The sequence below is a fragment of the Ictidomys tridecemlineatus genome, chromosome 15 (genome assembly GCF_052094955.1).
Source record: "Ictidomys tridecemlineatus isolate mIctTri1 chromosome 15, mIctTri1.hap1, whole genome shotgun sequence".
NCBI classification, from domain to species: domain Eukaryota; kingdom Metazoa; phylum Chordata; class Mammalia; order Rodentia; family Sciuridae; genus Ictidomys; species Ictidomys tridecemlineatus.
The window spans coordinates 47,319,665-47,342,782 of NC_135491.1; the positions used below are offsets into that span (position 1 = coordinate 47,319,665).

The following is a 23,118-nucleotide window of genomic DNA, read 5'->3' on the forward strand; positions in this document are numbered from 1 at the left end:
TTGAGCTCAGGCATAAGTACAGATGCAAAAATACCAGATGAATAGTCAGAGATTAAATTCAGCCATGTTTCAAAAGAATCTTAACCACAAGGGTTTATCCCAGAAAAGTTCGAAGGGCTTAGTATTAAAATATCTTCTTTTGAAATAATCATCTCAGTAGAACAGAGGAAAACACAAGGTGTGTTAATGAAGGCATTTGGTATTTTCTACCTATATTCCTAGTTTGCTTAGAATTTTAGAAAACTAAGCTATAAAGAGGTTGCATTCACTTGGTGGAGAAACCAGCAGCCAACAGCTTCAGACTTAATAGTCATCCTTGAGGGGCAGTATTATGAAATTGGGAATAAAATGCAGACTGTCCAGGAAATTCATTTCTTTTTCCTGTCTTTTTGAATTGGCCAGAATATACAAACCAAATAATGGTTGAAAAGAAACAATGAAAGTTATTTGCAGATGTTATTGTCTTTCTAGAGCACCCAACATACATTTAAATTTAATTAAGTAAGGAGTTGAGTTACAAAGTATTTTTTTTTTTTTTTAAATCAGCTTCCGTATCCACTGGGAGAAACTGGTTAGAAAATATAGCATTCCCTTAAGGGTATAGAACCAAATAGAAATGGGTCTTGTAAAGGCAGCCTCTCAAGTGAGCAAGAGGAATTAATAGCTGTTGTTGTTCAGGACTTCAACACACCAAGCATTATGCTAAACACTTTTATGTGCCTGTATCTCATTTAATCACCATAAGACTTGTACAAAGTAGACACTTCTGAGAGTTCATTTAACTTGCATAGTCACTCTTACTTGAAAAGTGATATAATTGACATAAAAGCCAGGGGTCTCAGCCAGGTCTCAGTGGTACATGCCTGTAATTCCAGCTAATTGGGAAGCTGAGACAAGAGGATCACAAGTTCCAGGGCATCCTGGGCAACTCAGCAAGACTCTGTCTCAAAATAAAAATAGAAGAGTTGGGAATCAGGCTGGGGTTGTGGCTCAGTAGTAGAGCACTTTCCTAGCACGTGTGAAGCATTGAGTTTGATTCTCAGCACATATTAATAAAGGTTCACTGACAACTAAAAAAAATTATAAAAAAATTTTAAAAAGAAAGAGTTGGGAATATAGCTTAGTGGCAGAGTGCCTCTGGGTTCAATCCTTAGTATTGCGCAAGAAAAAAAAAAAAAAAAAAGCAAGCCAGTGGTCTCCTTCATTGTATTTTTCTGCCTCTAGTATTTTGCAGTATTGCATGTTATGTAAGTGTGCAACAAATGGCTAGTGGACAGTTATAGATAAACAAATGGAAAACTAACTTACAGTCATTCCTCATAGCATATATTATCATAAATTTCAGGTGAATTGACAAGATGAAAGTAAAATAAATCACAACACAGCTAGAAGAAAGTATAAATTAATAATCTGAATATGTGACAGGGAGGGATATTAGGCCTAATACTTGCAATGAAGACACTACAACCAAAAAGATTGATTTACTGTACTTTAAACATAAGGTTGGTCATTAATAGCAAAATATAAAGGCATCTGACTAACTGGAAAACAGTGTTTATTGCATGTGTAATTGAAAAATGGTCAATATATAAAGAGCTCTTAAAATCAAAGATGGTAAAGAGAGTAGAAAATGGGCCAAGAGCATGAATGGTCAACTCATAGGAAGAGTAAATTCCATTTGTTCATTTGAAGAGCCAAATGATTAATTTCTCACTTTTATTTGATTTTAGGCTGAATTTTTTTTTTATGATTTTGAAGCAAGAAAAAAAATCTCATAACGCAAATATTCTGTTCTGGTGAACTGCATAGTAATTTGTCAATGTATGTCAAGAAGTTTTCAAGTAAAGTTTACTTAAATTTGTTGCTTTCTCCACCATGAATTCTTACTCCCCTTTTGACCTTTTCTTACTTGATGCTACCAAATGTCACTCTGGAAATTCCTGTGTACTTTTAAAATGCATTCTCCTCATTGTCCACCTGCTAGAATGTAAACTTCGCAAGGGCAGAGAGCTTTGCGTGCTTTTTCACTAATTTATTGTTCATATTGGAGGAGGGCTGGTGACCCGGAAACTCCATCTGTGATAGGGAAGTCATCAGAATTGCACAAAAGAAGTTTATAAATAAAGATTTTATTACAGACATCACAGTGAAAAATGGAAACAATCTAAAAGTCTCACAGGGGTTGGATCCAAACCGTGGTGCATCCATATGGGAGATTCTTATGTGGCTATTTAAAACTGTCTCATGGTTATGAATGTGGGAAAGCAGTGATGTGAATGAAATGTAGGATGGTAATTTAATTAAAGAAACATGCAGGAAAGAGAAGCTAAAGAATCCAGTATATACTGAGTGATTATTTTCAGGTGGTAAACGTACAAGCTACTTTTAATATTTTGAGATCTGAATGGTGAATATGTATTATTATTATTATAAGAAAAATGTCGAAGAGCTAGGGAGAACGTGGAGTCACCTGAATAGCACTGGTTTGTGGCAGCATCTGGAAGCCTCTTGGGGAATCACTCAGGCTTGGGAATCAGCGAGGACCTAATTTTTGGAAAAAATCAGCAAGAATGCTTCACACACTGTCCGTTGGCTACTTAGCCTTATCATTTATACTTACTGTAAGCACTTGTAGTATGTGTTTGTAAAAATAATGGAAGTCTCATGGTGTACAGACTTGTGGAAACTTCTGGGAGACTCTGAACACCTCTGTGCCCTCTTGCTCTCTTGGTGGGGAGGCCGGTGTTGTCCGGTTGTCTCATGGAATTTCAGAGTCAACTTTAGAATTAATTTCCCAGTGTAAGCTGGATGGGGGCGTGTGCTGTTGAATGAAGGAGGGTCCCCCTGTCCTGATTTTCCTGGTGACTAATGTGTGGATGAACTTGGGAAAGGTGGAGAAGCTGCCAGGTTGCAGGGGGCATGTCCGGATGGGGAGCCAGCTGCCACAGAAGGTGAACTTAGCTTTGTGGGTCGCTGAAGGGAAGAGAAGCTTTCTGATGGCATTTTCCCAGCCAACAGATTGGAGTGTGTTTAGCAGGTCCAGGCTGAAGCTTCGCAGATCCTGAAGGGGCACGTGCCTTAGCAGCTGGGGTTCAAGTTCATCTCTGCTATTTTATGACTGTGGGTCTCAGTTTCTTTACTCGGGATTAGGAGAAAGTTAGACTATTATTTCTTCACTCGCCTTTCAACCCTAATTTTCTGAAGGAGTCTGTTGTTTTGAGTTCAAGGCACGAGTTCTAGGTTTCTGTGTGTCATCGAGGAGGACAGAGAGCGCCCAGTAAGTTTTGTTACTTGGTAGCTCCACAGACCAGAGTGTGAGGGGAAAGCAGCCATCCAGGATCAGTGTGGTCTAAGTGAGAATGCTTGTTCTGCCACTTACCGGCCCAAATTTTATCTTGGTTTGTAAAATTGGAGGTGTGTTTCAGTTTTCCATTGCTGCATTAACAAATGAGTCCCCAACTTAGTGGCTTAAGCAGTTATTATCTTACAGTTCCTGTGGCTCAGGAATCAGGCTGTGACTTCACCAGGTCCCCTGTATGGCGCATATGTGAGGATGCCATCAGGGTACTGGCTGGGGCTGTGGTCTCCTCTGAAGGCTTGACTGGGGAAGGACCTGATTCTGAGCTTGTTCATGTGGTGGTCGTCAGGATTCAGTCCCTCAAGGGCTTTCAGATGGAGGGCCTGTGTCCCTTGTGAGTCCTTAACCACGTGTAGTGTACCTCTGCACAGAGCAGCTCATGACGTGGCACTTAACTTCCATCTGGCAATGTGAGAGAAGGTCCCGAAGATAGGAATTCGGGTCTCCTTATACCCTCACCTCAGAGCTGACATCCTAATCCCTTTCGCCCTGTTCCACATGTCTACTTTGATTTGAAGCAAGTCACTGTACACCCAGCTCATGGCCAAGGGGAGGGGATGCTAGAGGCATGTGCATGCCAGGAGCTAGGGTCAGGGGGCTGCTGTAGAGGCTGCCCACCAGGCACTGTAGGCGCTGAGGGAGGCGAGGTTGTGTGAAACTGTCAGATGCCCAGAGTTGGCCTCTACTCCCGTTTTCACTCCCAGATGAAAAAATTACCTTCACTAGAGGAGTCTGTGGGATTTAGTGGAATGGATTAGAGTGGGAATGAGGGTGTTATCACAGGCTGTGACATCTGTCCACTGTCCTTTTCCAGCTAGGCCTTGAAGCCTCTGCTGGCTGCTCTATTAGACCCATGACTCCTCATCCTGCGTCTATGGGGTGTGGCATGTCTAGCGTAATTTGAGAGGGAAATGGGTGTTTGGCCGATGAAAATGTCCAGTGTGTGTTTCTGTGGGTTAGGCAGTTATTCAGGGAAACACCCAGGAGCTCGTTGGGAGACATGGTTGAAACAGAGACGCTTCCTGCAGTTGCCCCTTCTTGTGTCTGAATGCCGGCACTTACCAAGTCAGGGAGGAGGCTGCCTGGCACGTCCCCTGGTTAAGGGATACTCCGTGGGTTGAGCTGGGTGCCAGACATTGCCACAACCCTAGGAAATGAGTAAGAAAAAAAAAAAATGGAAAGCAGAGTCCTCTCCCTAGAACAAGCTGAGCTTTGTGCAGAACAGGCTCCAAATATGAAAAGACCATTGTTCCCAGATGGCTGTTTAATTAATGCTCACCACTCACACCATCAGCTAGCCAAGAAGAGCCGCCTCCTTCCTTCCTCTCTCTGCGTCCTCTTCATCCTTCACTCCTCTCCCCAGGGCCTGGGGGACAGGTTGAGGGGCCCTCGAGGGTGGGAGGTACCAAGGACAGGGTTGACAGGTGGTGGCTTCCCTCTTTGCTCCTGCCTAGGAGACTCCGCTGGGTGAGCCCTCCACCTGTTGGAGAGCGGCCCTTTGCATCTCTAGGTTTGGGAGCCAGCCCTGTTCCCTGTGGGGCTCTGGGAACAAAGCCCAGCCTCAGCCCATTCCAGGCCTTTCCTCCAGATCTCTGTGTGTACCTTCTCTTGCCTGCAGCCAGAACAGAGAGCCAGAAGTGAACTGTTTTCTGGATGTTTCCGTTTCCCCCTGGTTGCCCTGCTCGTGGGTCTGAATCTGGATTGGCGAGCTTTGGCCTTGCCAGCATTGCTTTCTAGATCAGACCCTGTGCTCCTCCGGGCAGGGACAGTTCAAAGGCTTCCAGCATGAAGGAGGACTCCAGAGTTGCTGCTCCTGTGTGGCATCTCCTCAGCTCCCGTGTACCCCTGCCCACACTGGGGCTGCAGGGCTATTGCATATCTGACCTGCCTGCTGCTAATTCAGGGTTCTCTCTCATTAGGAGCCAGTCCTGCTCAGACATGGACTGAGCCTACAAAGTTCTATGGTTAACAGTTGTTGTGTGAGCATGCCTCAAAATTTTTGTCTCCCATTGGAAATTTTTCTTCTGCATACAGTAATTCCCGAGCCTGCGGATTTGCCTTGCATCTGTTTGTACCTTAAGATTCTTCATGCACAGCCTCAGCTGATCATTCCTGGGTATTTCATAATATCATGTATGTAGTGTCCGCTGTGTGTGACTAGGGCAGAAATCATCGAGTAAGTACTGAGCTTGAGTAAGAACTCAAGGAGAGCATCTCTCATAGTCAATCACGCACCAACGTGGAGATGGTTGTGTGGCCAGCATAGGGTTAACTCTGTGTCGTCACGAAGATGGTGAATTTTCAAGTTGTGGGATTATGAGGATTTTAAATCCAGAAACCCCAGGGGTCTAGTTTAATGGCGGACAAGCCCTGCAGAGAAGATCTGACGGACCAGATAAGTTGTACACAATTCCTTGAAAATCTGTTAACTTCAGGCCCAGTCGGCTTAACTTCTTGACATGTCACCCAAATATAATTGTAAATGCCGTGGGAAAGAATCCAGAGTCAGAGTGAGTTCTGTAGAGTCTGCCAGTGAGCACAGCGAGTATGAATCACTGCGGGGAGGCCAGATGAGATGAGGCTCTCGTCATCAGAGGAGGCCACAGCCTTCAGTCACAGTGTGGTTGCCTTAAGTCTTGTGGGGCTGCAGAACACTTGGGGTGTGGCTCGTCTACATGATGATGTTCTGGGAGTGTAAAACACACGCTTGATTTCTCAGGTTTCTACAAAAACAAAGGGGAATGCATCTTAGTAAGATCTGGATGGATTCATTTGAAACGTGTTGGGCATATTGGGTTAAATAAGAATGTTACCATTGATTTCACTTTTATCTTTTTCTTCTTTTTAAATGTGTTACTCACAGATAAGTTTAAAAATTACATAGGCGGTTCCCACTTTAGGGAGGGCCAGAGGTGCCTTAGCCGGGGTTGCTGGTCATTCTTCATTAAGGAAGGTCTGCCTTTGCTTCAGTGGCGGGTGCTGGGGACAGTTCTGCGGGAGGTGATCTGCATTTGCCATTGAGGTGACCCCTACCTCAGACATTCCTTGGATCATTCCCCTCCCGGTTGCGCCCCCCTCCCGGCTTGGGAGGCAGAAGCGCCATTAGGTGGGCAGAGGTTGTGGGGCAGTCGCCCCGGGAGCCCTTGAGGGAGAGGGCGATTGCTCAAGAGTTGGAGCCGTTCTGCAGGGTAAAGGACACAGTTGCTCAACTCCTGAGACCTTTAAGGGAAGACAGTGATTGCTCAAACAGGCCTCCGGCCCCTCCGAATCCAATCATGCAGGTTACCCAGGCCCAAGGCAAGATCGCCTTGTGGAATTCCTCAGTGACTTTAAGACCGCCAGGGTATGACACTTCATGTGCACGAGGCCCTGGGTTCCATCCCCGGCACCGGCAGAACAAAACGCAAACTTCAAAATAAGACTGCTAAGATGTATAACAGAGATCTCACCCTCCAGTCGTCGGTGGGGTGACAGTGTGGTTGGTTTCACATGAAGCCTGCCTGTGAAGGTCAAGAACGCTTGTGAGCGGTGCCTTTATATAAAGCAGAGTTAGATTTCTGTTTGTGATTTCTTTTCTTAGTGGTGGCTTGGGAGGGTCTCTCTTTGAGGAAGACCCAAACGTTCTCTTTCAAGAGCACCAGATGTTGCCCACTGCACAGAGTAGGTGGCTTTCTTGGCCACAGTGAGCCTCTAGCTTCTCTGTGGACTTTTACTACACCAGTTGTCAGTGGCAAAGCTAGAGATGGACCTCAGGCTTCTTTAAGTTTGTCTTTGTGATGATCCTGTGTCCAGAGTACCCGTCAGACCAGTTTGTATCTGGCTGATTATTATCAATAAAGTAAACTTAACTATGGCCAGAAACAGCCTCTAGCATCTGGCAGCTTAGATTTACCAGGTAAAACTGCCCCAGTGACAGTGGGTGCCTCTCATTGGGTGTGCATGTCAGAATCTGGGGCTATTTCTGTTCCGAGAGGGGACCCACACCCCCACCTTGTAGAGCCTCAGCTAGTTACCAATCTTACCTTGCTGTGAGGCTCTTCTAGGCTCCCGGACAGTTGCTAGCAGATTTGTGCTCGAGAGGTGTCTGAATGGCCTCCTGGTCTGTGGGTTCCAGCCCCCTCTGGAGGACCTGTCAGTGCTGTGGCTTACAGTAGATAAAAGGCCACAGACCTTCCCTACCCTTAAGGAAACCAGGTCTAGTTGGACTAATAGTTGTCCACATAAATATCTACATTTAGGGGCTTGGGAGAAGTAGACGTTATGAATCAATACAGGCAAGAGGAAAGCTAGACTAGGACAGTGCCCCTGGAGTACAGCATTGAGAAATTCTGGAGCCCGAGGACCCTGGCAGCTGGAACGATCCCAGCGTTTCTTCCCAGCTGTTCCCAGAGTGCTCCTTTGACCCTCATAACAATCTTGGAGATCTGCTCCTCCGGACCAGACTTTCCCTATATCATGGTGAGGGGCTGAGGCCCCTGGTCTTGCAGCTAGGAGTAGCAGGACTCCCGTGGGGCTGCAGGCCGATTCCTGTGTTCTGGCTGCCCATGACTCTGCAGCCCTGGCTAATGGTCTCTGCAGAAGTTTGCAGAGCTCTAAGGGCTGACTGTGACAGCCTCTGTGTTTCATATTGGAGGAATTTGGGGGCTGGCCTTGGGGAGAGGAATATGACAGCTGTAGTTGTGGATGTGATTGGAGGGACAAAGAAGGTGTCCATCAGAGAGTTTTGTGCCAGCAGTTTAATTTCCTTTATTTCAGGACTGGAAGTTATTTAAATTACTTTATAGACTTCCTGTTTCCTTACAAGAGCTCATTAAGTCCAGGCTGAACTGCGGCATTGCCATAATGGGGCTCCTGGATCTGCAGTTCCCATTCCGCCCTCCAGGGTACCCCGATGGGGGAGGAATGTGCTGGGTGCAGAGGAGAGAGTTTGGCCGAATCGTTTATGGTGACCCTTTTAATAGATGTTGGATTTTGACTTGACGTTCATGGTCTTCCTCAAGGAGGAAGAACCACCCAGTACTCTGGAATCTGAGACTGTTTCTTGGAACTTGTTTCACTCCCATGTTCTGAAGAAGAGGCAGGCACATCTTCTTGGCTTAAAGAGTAGAAACCCTGTCTGTGTTTTTGGTGACTCGAGCCCAGCCTCAGGCCAAGGGGAGCATTAGAAGCAGGTATATGGACAGGGAAGGCCGAGGATTCCTCTGGTGATGAGGATGATGTGCTGGGGTCCCCTGGGTTAGTTGGCCCTCGGCTCTACTTGATGGGAAGCCTTTTGAGCCCCACTCACAGGCAGCTCTTGGAGAGTTGTTATCTTTGCCTAGGATGATTTGCCTTTTAAACCTGCCAAGAAAATAATTTTTAGATGACCAGGAAACATCCCCCTCCCTCTGCGCATCCTTAATTGTTCTATCAGAGGGAAACCTGCCCCAGAGCTCAGGGCCGAGTCTGTTGCCGAGTGCTAATTAGAAATAATAGCTACAACAGACAGGTGTTCAGAGGGAACAGAGACAGCGTCAGCATCACAGAGCTGCAGCCGGCTCCCTGTAGATGTTGTGGGACAGCTGCTTACCTAGTGCCACCTGGGAAAGGGGGGACAGCAGAAGTCATATAGGCTGCCATATTCCCACTTCCTTGACTCACTGACTTTGTGTGTGTGTGTACTGGGGATTGAATTCAGGGGCACTCGACCATATCCCAGCCATATCCCAGCCCTATTTTGTATTGTATTTAGAGACAGGGTCTCACTGAGTTGCTTAGCGCGTCACCATTGCTGAGGCTGCCTTTGAACTGGCGATCCTCCTGCCTCAGCATCCTGAGCCTCTGGGGTCACAGGCATGCACCACCACGCCAGGTGACTTGGTGAATTTTATTCCATGATTCCAAGTTCTGTTAATGTACTGTTATATCCCACTGGTGCTTGGGACACACTCAGTTTCACCTGATCCAGAAAGTCCTGGGGACGTTCCAGGAGTTACCATACCTGGGGGTTAAGGAGAAGGAGTCATTTTGTCCTGGTCGGCAGACAAGGAATCTTTCTAAAGATGAAGTAATACGGCAACTTAAATATAACCTGAGTCAGACTTGCCTGTCTAAGTGAATGCTGAGTCTTAAATATTCATTTACAATGTTAAAGTCTGTAATTTCTTCATAAAGAATTCTAAAATAATAAAGATGACCTGGTAGGCAAAATTCCCTTGTATTTTCTAAAAGCTTTTGATAAGGTCCCTCATAAAAGATTAAGAGAGAACAAAACCACAGTGTGGCGCAGAGTCCTTGTTGTGGATTAAAAAATGATTAAGTGATAGGGAACAGAAGAATGCTGGTGGAGACCCACTGCTTGTAGCGGGGAGAGGTTAATCGAGGGGCGTCTGAGGACTCTGTCGTGGGGGCCGGAGTTATTAAGTATATTAATTGTTTGGAGAGCGAAATGGAGGGTGAATTAGTGCAATCAGCAGTTGCTACCCTGGATTTTGTAACTGGATTCAACCCAGAAATGCCTTGAATTCGTTGATAATGGGGAGACCGGGCGGTGCGACAGGGGAGGAAGTGAAGTTTGAAGTGTGTGGAGTCATTCAGATGGGCACGTGTCGGGTTCACCTGGGAGAGAGAGTGCACCCCCGAACCTGCCACCTTGCCTGAGGAGCACTTCCAGAGTAGCTGTGCGGTGTCGTGCACTGGCTTTTCAAACAGGAAGCAGGCAGAGGATATTGGAGTGGGAGGTGGGCTTGAAAAATAGAGAGTTTGCTTGGGAAGGATGACCCAGCCGCTGCTGAGCTGGTGGGTGTCTCCTGCTGGGGTGAGAGGGTTTGCTTTTAGGTGGCCCACAGTGAGGGACATCTGCTCTAGGTGTAAATGTTTCCTTCTGTTTCTCAGTGGGGACTTTGTGCGCCATCCTAACTGGTGTCACACACAGCCATAGGTGGCCTGTGGAGGTGGCCCGTTGGATGGGTCTGGTGGAATTACCAGATCACAGCAGATGGTCCTGCAGATGCCTTAGGGTTGACCTCACGGCCTGGAGTCTGGCTTCTTCTAGGGTGAACAGTGAGACACACGTGTTCTTTGGGGAAGGGAGTGTTTTTGTGTTGAGTGGGTGATGGGGCTGGACTTGGTGTGAGGACAGGTAAGCCGAGCAGAAGCACTCACTGTCTGTGGGTACCCTGCCCTTGTGCGATTCTTTCTGGGGCCTGTCCAGGTGTACTTGGAGTGTTCCTTCTGTAGCTGAGAGGAACGTTTCTCAGGCATGGTCCTCTGCCTGGAGAGCTCACACTTTCCTGAATGGGCGCTTCCAGGCAAGCCCCAGACTTCTTCCTCTGCCACTTTCTTTTGTGGACTAATTTCCTCTTGTAGCTTTGACTCCTTACCAGAGGCCCACTTTAATTAAAACCTGGAATAGTGCTGGCCTCCCTTAGAAATGTTGCTGAGTCCTTCCTTTCGGCCGAGAGCAGATGCCTCAGTGTGGGTTGGGGTCCCCAGTAGGGGCCTCTGGGGGAATTTTTGCAATCTTGGTTCAGCATCGTTAGAAGCTGCAATTACGACTCGGTCGCTAATTACCCCGCCTAGCATTAGATCAGTGTACAGAGGGGGCGCGGGGCTTGTCAGCAGAGGTCAGCAGAGGTCAGCCAGAGGCCCCCTCACTCAGCAGCCCTCTTGTGATAGCTGCACACAGAGAAAGGCATTAATGGGGGAGGGCCGGGGGCCCACTCGGCTGCGGGGTGCTCGCTGGGGGATGGGGGAGGCAGAGCACTATTGATGACTGAAGAGGTCGCAGCGGCCGATAACCCTTCACATGACCCTTCTCGGGAAGCCTGCAGGAAGGCACAGAAGCCCCTGTGTTGGAGGTGGTGCTTAGCAAGGGTAAGGTGGATGCAGACAAGATACCAGGATGTGCCTTTGGTGATTTCAGGGTTGAGTGTCGGGAAGATCAGTTCTGTCTCGGCTTCTAAGCCGGGAGGAGAGCTCCCCATCGTGGGGCATGTTTTGGTATATCTCTGAACCACCTGTACTGTATTATTTGTTTTACATTTCTCTTTTAGTGGGCTCTCCTATTTAAACCATTAATACCTGCTTTTACATCATCCCAAGCAGTGATATCTGAGGAATCACAGATATGGGTTGGTTCTATTGACTCAAATGAATGTTGAATAGATAATGATTGGAATTATAAAACTCACCTGCATATCACCAAGAATCATCTGGCCCAGTGTTGTGTACATGGCAGACCGGAAAATAATGATGGAAAAGACACTGGAATGAAGTCTGAGAACAGCGGTCCCTTTTATCTGTGGTTTTACTTTCCATAGTTTGAATTATCCCAAGTCAACCACAGGCTGAAAATATTAAATGGAAAATTCCAGAAATAAACAGTTCATGAGTTTTAAATAAATTTTATGACAGCATATTATCATTGTTCTATTTTACCATTAGTTCTATTACTTGTTTTTATTAATTTCTCATGGCATTTGATTTATACATTAAACTTCATCATAGCTATAAGTATATAAAAAGATAGTATATTTAGGGTTCAGTACCTGGATGTTTCAGGCATCCAAGGAACATCTTGGAATGCATTCCTTGCAGATAAGGAAGGACTACTGTACTTTTTGCAGGTCCAGAATTGCTGTCTCCTGAGGTATGTAATTGCTGGTGAATTTCTCTGCTTCTCTGAGCCTTAAAAATGAGGATAGGTTTTTTGTTGGATTGTTAAGCAAATGAAATGAGAACATGTTCTTTTTCTGTGTGTGTATGTATAAATATTAATAGCTAACACTTACTCAGCATCTGCAGTGCTAAATACTTCACAGTCTCAGTAATCCTAACAACCAGATGGGGCAAATATGATACCTACACCCATTACATGTGTGATGGCCCAAAGTAGGTTAAGAACTCGCAGCTTTAAAAAAATGGCCTCTCTGCTGGAATGCCGGCCCAGAGCACACGTTCTAAGTCACTATTACAGCACTACCACATACTATACTAATACTATATTACACTATATGCTATACCAGTACTACACTGATAACTGTGCAAGCTATACCTGTATAGGATTTCCTTATTATTGACCCCTTCAAGGTGTTATTACCCACTCCCATATCTGCCTATTGAGTGCATTATTAGGAAAATAATGGTTTAAATGCAAGGGGCTGGGAAGAATAAGTGTGCAGCTCTTCTGGGTGACTGTCTTCTGTGATTCCTAAGCAGCACAGTCGAGTCCTAAGTGCTCATCTGTTTGGCCCTGCACTGGTTGGGACAGGCCTAGACTTCTCCATAGCTCTCCCTCTTCAAATCAGAGCGACATCAGTACCTGATTGCTGGGGGCCTGGGAGGCAGGGGATGATGTGTCATATTGATAAGGTTCTTGCAGTCTGAGCCACAGGCTTGGGAACAGTTTCAGAACTCTGAGTTCGATCTCCTCACAGGTACAGCATGTTTCCTTGGCTTTGGAGGCCAGGGCCTGGCAGAACACGGTGCCATCCCCAGCCTCAGATGTTGCCGAGGGTCAGCGCTGGAATGTTGATGTCCCCCCCCCCCCCTTGTTCATTTTAGGGGAACTGCTCCTCCCTGCCCTTTGACTGCCTGGGTCTGAGCTGGGCCAGGATGGAGCACAGTTGGCCCTGTATAATAGATGTACAAAAGGTGAGGAGCCTGTGTCCTAGGGTAGCAAGGTTCAGCTTAGAAAGGCTGCGATACCCTGAGAGGAGAAGATGTGGAGAGAGATCCTGGGCCCCAACTCCAAATTCTTCTTTTTTTCCTGAGCCAGAGGGCCTCAGGCCTGTGCATGAAACATGCTTTACAAAGCTAAAGTTTTACTGAACTTCCACCCCCTGGGTGCTGACTAACACCACTTCCCCTCATATAACTTCACATTCGCGTAATTAACATATAATTTGATACCTGGAAATTCATGTCGGGTGGAGCTGGCACGGATTACTCAGTTTGTAGCAATGCAGACTCCTGGGGCACAGAACTTGGTGCTGCCTCCTGGTTCTCCAGCCAGCTAACTTGTTTCACCCGTATCTTTGCTGCTTACTTCTTCCTTACAATCCCACAAAGATGAAGGAAATGATCATGGAGTCTGCTTTTATCGTTTAAACAAACATGGGATTGCTGACCTCCACATGGAGTATGCTTGCCCCCGCCCACGGCCATCAGCTGGTGGAATTTGATGTTGCCATACTTGGTTGCACTTCCTGCTTCTTCGTCAAGGCAGTATCATCAGCATTAAAAAATGCAGTAGATAATTATCAGTGGAGAATAAAGATGAAAAATGACAACGGTTTTGCAATTTAAATTTATAGTGTGTGCTGATGGTTATAAGTTTTTGTTGGAGAAAATATTTATTGTGTTGACGCACATCTTAATGTGGGGGAATCATGGTTCTTAATGTATACCATACCTGCCCATTTGAAGACACCGTGGCTGGGTAGATGCTGACCGGTTGCCGAGAATCAGCACCATTAAAAGCCAATCAGGATATCTTGCCAATGACTCCAAATTCATTTGAAAGCGCACATTTAGATCAGCGTAGATGGGAAAGGTACATGGTGTGAATGTGCAGAAAAGCATAGGACCACTCCCTTAAACAGCAGTGGCAAATGGGTTCCAACTCGCATGCTGTCTCCTGATGGTCACAGCTTCCTGATCCCAGTGGCTTGAGAGGAGCTTGAGTCCACTGCCCAGCTGCACAAACCCTCGTCAGCCCACAGCAGGGAAGGTAGGAGCAGGGAATAGCTCCAGGCCTGCCATTTGTTCCCTGCCCTGCATGTGCTTGTGAACCTTTCAGGGTTTGAGAACTTGACTTTGGAAAGCTTCTAAATTTGTTCCTAGCAGGTTGATTTATTTTGTTGAGGTCAAATTAGAGCTAATGGCCCTAATGGTTTACAATGCTCCTAAATGGTTCTTAGCACTTAGGCAGGCTGGGCTGGCCATGGCGGGCGGGTTTCCAAGTGTGGACCATATCATTCTTAGGGTATATATATTTTTTTTGTTGAAGTTATTGTTGAAAGTACAACGAATATGTGCAAGTAAGGTTAAAAGGTAACAGCAGAATTAGTCCTACTTAATATTAAACTTTCTTTTGGTATTACATCCATGGACCCCAGGAGTGTACGTGAATGAGTGGGGTGTCCAGCCTGAGTTTTGTAGATGGTGATTATTTGTCCTTTTCTCCTTTACTGGGAGAGTGTTGCTCATGAAATGCAATAGTAGGGAAGCCTCAGATTTCCTCTGGCCATTTCTGGTTGCCAAATAGTTCCCGCAAGAGCCAGGTAACCAGGTTAGACTAATCCCTGGTGCATCCCTTCCAGCCATCCTGTGGTATCTGTGAGTTCATGGCAAGGTCTTTGGCAAAAGGATTGCACTTTACATAAAACTGGCTCCAGTTTTCTGATTTCTGTGTGATTGGGAGTAGGTAGGGCAGAGCCAGGTGTCTACAAAGGAGCTGCATGCCTCTACTAGTCCATGCAGTTAAACCTTGTATGTGTGTACGCACAGGCATGCTCTCTGGGCAGTGACCTCCCAGGGCTGCTGGGTGCAGCCGGAGAAGGAGCGATCCGGAAGGGTGCAGTCCCCCTTGCCTAAGTCCAGGGGATAGTAGCCAGGCAGACATGCTGGTGAAGAGTTTCTCTGTGCTTTGATTAGGGGAAGAAAGGAAGAAGCGGGGGCTGCCTCCAAATCATCTTACTTTGACCCACCTGCTCCAAGACTAGTTGCTCCTAAGTCACAAATATCGTTTGAAGGCCAAGTCCACTCATTCTCTCTGGGTAAAATCCTCTTGGCTGCTGTAGATTAAGCCACCATTATTAAGGGTAAGTGAGGGGCAGGGCTTGTCTTCAAGCTGCTAAGGAGGCCTACAGGGCTCTGCTGGACACCCGGGCTCCTGTTTATCCTCTCTCAGACTCTGAGATACACTGTTAGTATATTTGTCGACCTTCGCAGTACCTCGAACTTCACAGTACCTCGAACTTCGCAGTACCTCGGCCACCCCATCTCAGGATGAAGTGGTTTTCCCTTGAGCAGTTTGAAGAACGTCCTGTTCCCTGTGAGATGTCTACTGGAGAATTTCCTCATTCTAGTTCATCTTGAACAGCCTCACAACCCCGGTGATGTGCTGTCTGCATCAAAGCAGATGGCTGCATTTGTGACCAAGAAGTAGTTAATTTCCACTGTTAATCAAACCAAACCAGCACATTGGGCATGATAGAACTCGGGACCCGAGCCCCCGTTCAGCAGCCTGGAGGCGCTGCTGAGTCCAGTTGGTGGAACCACATTCTAGAATCCATGTTTGACTGGCTTCAGTCAGTTCCATGGCCACCAAGTCCTCTAGAGAAGTTTTAATTACCAACCAAGGTAGTGTGGTTTCTTCAATGTGTTGTAACAAATGGATGTCAGCCCCCCTGCCATCAATAAAGCCCCGTAATTATCACATGGCAGGCTCCGAGGAGGAACCCTGGACATCCTGAGTGTCTGACGGCTGTGCTTCCGTCCTCTTGCCTGGAGTTGGGGGTGGGTGAAGGGAGAGGAAGACAATCTTCTTCAGGGTTCTGAGGCATCTGCTGCACCCAGCACAGGCCATGTGCAGTTGCTGGGGAGCAGGCCTGCTTTTTGGTGGAGGGCTAGGGGGTGGGAGTTTGGGGGAGAGCGATGGTTTAGAATGAAAGACCTTGAAATGGCAAATCTTTATTAGTTTTGTAAACAGCTTTAGGAAGCGCTAGGAGCATCTTGCAGGGACCCTGCAATTATCATAATAAACAGTTTTATCATCTGCTTGGCAATCAATATTGTGGCTTATGCTGCTTTAGTATCTCAGTGGTATTGATTACCTTAACAACTGTGCTGCGGTCAGCTTCCATTAACCCCTGCTCTGCTGGCAGGGCCTGTGCCATCCACGGCTAGATGGAAGACTGCTCTGGTCACAGCCCAAGCAAGTGCCGGAATTTGACAGCTGGCCAGTGAGGCAAACAGCTTTTATCTCAGTGCGCTCAGGAGAAGGAAGGGTTTTAAACAGCGGATCTGGAAGCTAATGCAACTTCTTAAAGTCATCTTTTTGTGTATGTGTGGAGAGTGTATAAAACAATTATAGCAGTGGGGTTTCAACTGTGACTCAGGAATTTGAATGTTAAGAGTGAAAATTCCGTGGGGCCCCTTGCCCTGGGCCTGCCCAGCCATTCCTCTGGACTCCACTTTTGCCCTCCCTGGGGGACAGGTTGGTGTGTGTGTGTGGAATTCAGTCAAGGCTGGTAGCCCTTCCGCCCTGTGCAAGGGGTGTTCCTGGGGCTCGTTTTGTGATCTATGCTCTACTTGTAGAGAGAAAAACCACTTATGCAGGGACATCGAGTTCTAGGATTCAGGTTCCCATGGACCAGTGAGTGTCCCAAGTTAAATAGTTGATCATTGGGTGACAGAATGCTGGGGAGAGATTTTGGTGCCGACTGAGATCATATCACTGGTTGCTGTCTCTGGTCTGGTTAATGTTTACATTCCCTTTTCCTCCTGTGAAATGAAGCTAATAGGGTCAGTTCTCTCTAGAACAGCTGGAGTCCACTCCCCAGACCAGGCCAGTAGGCAGGGACCAATTAGGGGTTCAGTAGTATTAAGTGAAATTCATCTGGGAAGTTTTGGGACAAGGTCTTGCGTGTGTGCGTGTGTGCGCGCGCACGTGTGCGTGCGTGCGTGCATGCGTGCGTGTGTATGTGTTGGTTTTCTATGGTGTTGTTCCTCTTTTGGTTTTCTATTGATTTTGTTTTAAATAATAGAATTGTATGTGTATGTCTATTTAATATAGGTAATACATATATTATGTATATGTATTGAAATGGCAAATTTTTATTAGTTTTGTAAACTAATATGTATGTACATGCACACACATACATAAATAAACCTATAAACATAGAGCATATATATTTTTCCATTGAGCCTGGGGGTGAGCCTGCATACCACAGTGAGGCTTAACTCCTTTGGCCCAGCCCTACTACAGGTTATCATATTATAGGTTCTTGGCATTTGCAGACCCGACAACACGGGTTGTACCCAACCCAAATGACATTGACCTCTGTCAAGAAGCCATCTACCACACCTCAGGAGTGAATTTTTAGTTTGTGAACATATGGGCTGGGTGGGTGGCTCAGTGGTAAAGCGCTTGCCTGGCACATGTGGGGCACTGGGTTCGATCCTCAGCACCACATAAAAAATAATAAAAATGAAGGTAAACTAAAAATATAAATACAACTAAAAATTAAAATTAAAAAAGTTTGTGAACGTAAGTTTTGTGGGGTTCCAGGGGAATAGAGAAGAGGGAGGTGGAGGCTAGTGCCAGATCAGGAGGCAGGTGAATTGGCTGGCAGACTCACCTTCCTGCCCTTCTTGGCAGGCTGTGTGTGGCATGTGGGTTTCTTATCCTTGTGCCTGCTCAGGAGGAGCCAGATGTAAAACTTGACCAGAGGGAAGGGAAGCCAGCAGCTGTGTGACATCGGGGAGGGCTAAAGACTAAGCCTGGAGAAGTGCAGACAGGTACAGGCAAGGGGGTCACAGGTGTATGGATATTTGCCCACGGGCTTCAAGGGTCTGTGCCAGAGAGGGTGAGGAAGCCAGGCCATCAGACTGGGCAGCAAGATATAAGTCTTGAGGCTGTCACTGGCATGACCAGGGCAGTAAAGATAAGATTCAGCCTTTGTTGGTATCAGGCCACAGGCACGATGAGCAGGATTTTTCTCTTCCCTCTAGTAGGGGCCAAGCCCACACTCTGGCATTAAGGAGGTGGACCCATGCAGATGAGTGAAGGGCCCCAGATATTGATGACTGGTCTCCTCCATTCTCGGGGGGTGCCGTAAGAATAGACATCTGTCTGGGTTTGGGAGGCATGGTAGCTCAGCAGCCCTTCCCTCTGGATCCACCCTATGAGGTCACCCTCCTTCCAATAGGGATATCAAGGAATCCTGGTCACTGTGTTGTATTCTGGACCCACTTGTTTTTGTCTGTCACCCTTCCCCTGCCCTGACTGCCTTGGCTTCATAAGTTGGGAATTTGTATTTGGAGCTCAATTAGACTCAGAGGGTGATCACTGGATGCCAGGTTGACACTGAGTCTCCTTGTCCATCGTGATAGCTCAAAGGGCTACAGAAACTGCTCATGTTCATAGAAAATAGGTGACATTTGCAATGGCCAGGGAGTCGGTTTCCCTGTTTGGTTTAGTGTGGATGCGTGCACTTGGGCCAGGTCATGATACAGTTCTACTGCCCCCAGGCCACCTTCTGTGTTACCTCACTGGTCTCGCATTCTGCATGGACATTAGCTCTTGAAGGTTCAGCCTCATTCAGGAGCAGCTCCTAGCAGCCAGCTGCTCATGACTTTGTTTTGCATATAGGTTTTTGAGCTGAATGGTGGCACCTTTGAAGCAGCAGTGTTGCCTGCTCACTTCAGGGTGTTTGGGAAGGAGTTGCATTCAACCTACTCGTGTCTTAGGCTTTTTTTTTGGGGGGGGGGGACGGGGGGATTTGGCACTTTTCTGAATTTGTTTTCCAGGCCCTTCAACCCTCCCATCTATGTAAAAATCTGTGACTTAGCATTTTCCCCTCATGTTCTTGCCCATGTGGAATAGCTCCATATTTGTTGTTATAGCAAAAGTGTTTGCGATTTCAGATTTTTTTTTTAACATTTGCACAGATATGATATCTCAGGCATGGGACCCAAGTCAAAAGACAAAATTCATTTATTTTTCACATAGAACTCAGATACATAGCCCAACGTTGATTTTATACAGTATTTTTAATAATATTGTTCCATGGTATGGCGTTTCCAGTTGTGGCATCATGTCAGTGCTCAAAAATCATTTCAGATTTTGGCCTTTTGGAGCAGGAAGTCTCAACCTGTATTTGTAACTCTGCTTTTTAGGTGTGATCAGTGGGGGAAATTTTTTTTTTTTTTTAGGTCTTTGGTGTACTTATTTTTTTTTTTTCTCTCTCTTATTTAGATGAAAAGTGTTTTTGAAGGATTTGGAAGCTTGAGGTTTTCTGTACGCAGCAAGTAGATCTGTCTTTATCCTTCCTGTTTCTCGGAGAGTTGGTGACTCTCTTGGAGGAAACGTTGTCTTTATACAGAGAACACTAGAGTAGGAACCTGGAGACAGTCCTGGTCCTTGCTCTGCTACTCACCAGCTGTGTGACCTGTGTGACTCTAGTAGTCACAATAAAGTTTAACATTTTTTTTTAAGCCTGTAAAATCTACAGTCTGATTCCCATTCTGTCTATTTAAAAGATTGTTGGAGGTCAAATGAGAAGTGAATATGAGTGTTTGAACATGTATAAAGTGTCGTATAAATCGAAGGAGCCCCGTGATTTGTTCCTGGGGAGCTTGGTGCTGGGTGCAACTGTACTTCTGGTCAGATCTTGATGCTAGTGTGAACAAGTCCATAGCCGAGTATTTCCCGGGAGCCCACAGCATGTTGGTGAGTGTACTGAAGTTGGAGGGGGGAGCTGCTGAATGATGGAGTGCGGGGGCCACTTAGGGCAAGAAGCACACTTGACATTGGGCCATTTACCTGCAGATCAACAGGACAGAACCAGCCCAATAGGAAGGAAGCAGCTCCGTGCAACCTTTACAAAGCAATTAAGGTGACTCATAAAGCATTTATGCTGAGATGAAAGACAGTTCAAAAAAACAGTGCTTCGTGAATATCTCCTTATTTGTAAATTCACTGAAAGTGTTATTTATTTATTTTTATTACTGCAAATTGAACCGAGGGGCACTTTTCCAATGATCTACACCCCCAGATCTTTTTTATTTTTATTTTTTTATTTTGAGACACAGTCTTGCTAACCAGCCCAAGATAGCCTTGAACTTGCAATCCTCCTGCCTTACCTTCCTGAGTCACTGTGAGGACAGGTGTGTGCCATTTTACCTGGCTTAAAAATATTTTTCAACCCCTCGAATCAATAGGTATTAGCTTTTAACTCATCAATGGATGCATTTTCATCTTCTTCATCAGACTTGGTCTCTGAGATCCAAATCAAGTGGTTCATATTAGTAAGCAAACTCCTTTTTGCTCAGCAAGGGTAGTGAAAGTTACCACTTACAAAATGTGTCAGGTACCATGCTTGTATTCTTCTAGTATTAGCAACTTGACAGTGCTAAGGGTGGAGGTGGCAGATGGCAAATTCTGACAGCCACTGTAGAGGTAGCTGGGTTTGGAGGGAATTCTCATGATGGACGTTTTCTCTTCCGAAGAAAGGAGAACTCCTGTTTCTTTGCAGAAATGCTTGACCTATCTTGATCTTATGAGTTCAAGACTAAGTAGCCTGGTTCTGGTCAGTGCTATTATTTCATAAGATGTTCCTGATAACTGAGCACAACTTTTGAGGGAAGAAGAAGAAAATGTTGTGAAAGTAGAAGTATCGTGAACCTTTCCACAACTCCACTAGACTTCACAGTTCACCTTTTCCTAGGTTTGTTTTATTTTAAGGCCTAAGGTATCAGGACACTTCATCATTTCCTTATATGGAAACATTCTATCGTTATTTCACTAACAAAATCGACAAGATCTCTAACACCATCCAATCCCAGATTGTGAGTTACTTACTGATTGTCCCTGACATGGCTTTTTCATATAGTTGGCCATTTAAGGTTTGTATCCATGTGGAGTCTACCCAGTGCATCTAGTTGTTTGGTCCTTAGGCCTCTTTTCCTGTGGGGCAGCCCTTCCCTCTCTATCCCCTATCCGGCCCATGGAGTCTGGAGGATAATGGGGAATGGCTGCATGTGGCGTGAGATACCCAGGCCCTGAGCCCTGCTCTGCCACTGACCAGCTGTCTGACCTTCAGCAAACCACCAACACTCTCTGGAGTCATTATTCTTGTCTGTCAAAGGAGGTCGTGAGACTGGATGGTCTCACACTTGCACATTCTCATTATTACCTCCCCAAAGAGATCAGAGAGAGGGGCTGCAGGCGCCGCCTGCTCCCAGTCCCGTCCCACTTTTGGCAATCGAGAAATGATGGGAGCGAAGTAATTCTGACCATCGGCTTGTCCTTTTTTTCTCTTGGACATTATGAATAGTGTCCCTAAAATGATGTTAGTGTGCTTTTCATTTTAACTTGTAGATATCTTAGAGCCAAATTTAGGTCTTGAGTGTAGGTTATTATCTGTATGCACTTGAACCTTCATTTTTTTGGGTTAAAATGTCCTCCTTTTTTGTTCTTTTCTTTCTTCCTTTGCCCTGACCTCAGAGTGTTGTGTATTCATGTGAGCAGTACAAATACATGACCGTGGGCTGGGTATTCTTATTCTCAACCTAGTCTGTAAGCTCACTGGGACCCATGTATTTTTTATTTTATTTTATTCTGCTTTACTTTCTTTTATTTTTTGTCACAGGGGATTGAACTTAGAGGTACTATACACTGAGCTACATCCCCAGCCCTTTTTATTTTTTAGTTTGAGACAGGGTCTTGCTAAATTGCTAAAGCTGGCCTCAATCTTGTGATCAAGTGGCTGGAATGACAGGTGTGTGTGTCTCTGGGCCCAGCTTCATGTCTTTTATGTTATGCTTTCTTGGGCCATTGATTAGGTGCTCAGTAGAAGCTTGCTAATAGTTTTTGGCTCAGTACATGGTCATCCTGAATGCATTTAAAAATTTCTATTTGTGGTGAGGGGTTGTTTGGAGAAGTATTAATTTTCTGGCTGTGGCTTGCTTCTACTTTCTGCCTTTTATGTGGAAACATGTCCAGTGGTGGTCTAGCTGGTGGTGCTTTTGGTAGACTCTGTCTTTTCGAGTGGCTCCTTGCTGTTTTTTTCCGTAGGCCTTTGGTGAGCGAGGCAATATTTGCTGGGCAAACAGTTGGAAGGGATCTTAACTGCTAAAACAGTAGCCATTCTACACATTCTGAAGAGAAAATCACCTGTGGTTCCAGCCCTGCACACAGTGGGTGCTGTTCTCGGAGTGTTAAGGGCCACGGAGGTGGATGATTCAGAGAATATCATCTCCAGAAAACCCAGACTAGTTCATCAGAGCTTCGTCTTCTCTTAGCCTCTAGCATGAGCTCTGTTGTTCCTCCTCAGCCTTCCTCAGCTCTTGGTGGGCATCAGTGTTCTTCCTCAGGAGGCATTGACATCAGCTCTCTCTCTCCCTCCCCTTCCTGGCCCTTGGCCTCCTAATCTGAGAGAGAGAAGAGAACAATATTCATCCTAGAAGGCTAGGTGAAGCCTGGAGTGCATACATGCGGAGCACTTAGCTGAGCGCCTAGCACACAGTAGGCACTCAGTATATGGTAGATGCCTTCAGAGCCATCTCTGTTGGGGAACATATTTATGGCTGGTGCATCCTCTTGTTTTCTGATCCTTGGAAAGGAGTCCTTTAAGTCTGGGTTGCGCTGGGCTACGGGGACTGGTTAGTAAGGAATCCTATTCTGGGTCTCTGGGACACTCCTCTGTAGGCCACAGCTAAGTGCCCCTGCTGGTGTGCTCTCCCGCTCAGTCTCTGCCAAGCGAGCAGCAGCGTGGCATTTGTCCTTCTATGGCCATTTTGAGGAAAGCACTTCCAACCTGCCACTCCGTGTGGACTTAGTCCAAAGGAAGGCAAGACCTCTGGGGGGCCCTGGGTGTGGCTAGGAAGTTGAGGCTCATGGCTTGTGAGTTTTCTTCTAATGGAATTTCCCATCACTTACTGCCCTGCTGATTTCTGATCAATGAAAATGAAATCGCACCACCTCCTCAGAGGCTCCACGTATGCCTGCTGCTTCCCGCTGGGTCAGTTCCGGTAAAATAATCTCATCAGGC

The 23,118-nt window shown here is 46.2% G+C and overlaps 1 protein-coding gene and 1 long non-coding RNA gene across 7 annotated transcripts in view; one reads left to right on the top strand and one right to left on the bottom strand.

Moving 5' to 3' along the window:
* The window catches only part of Zfhx3 (zinc finger homeobox 3), a 929,635-nt gene that overhangs the window by 734,116 nt on the left and 172,401 nt on the right, over positions 1-23,118 (top strand). The gene's annotated exons all lie outside the window — the stretch shown is intronic.
* On the bottom strand, positions 2,114-7,943 carry LOC144370897 (uncharacterized). The gene is made up of 2 exons (XR_013430974.1): positions 7,381-7,943; positions 2,114-6,081 (listed from the first exon to the last, which is right to left on the bottom strand). It is a non-coding gene; the product is annotated as an uncharacterized LOC144370897 (long non-coding RNA).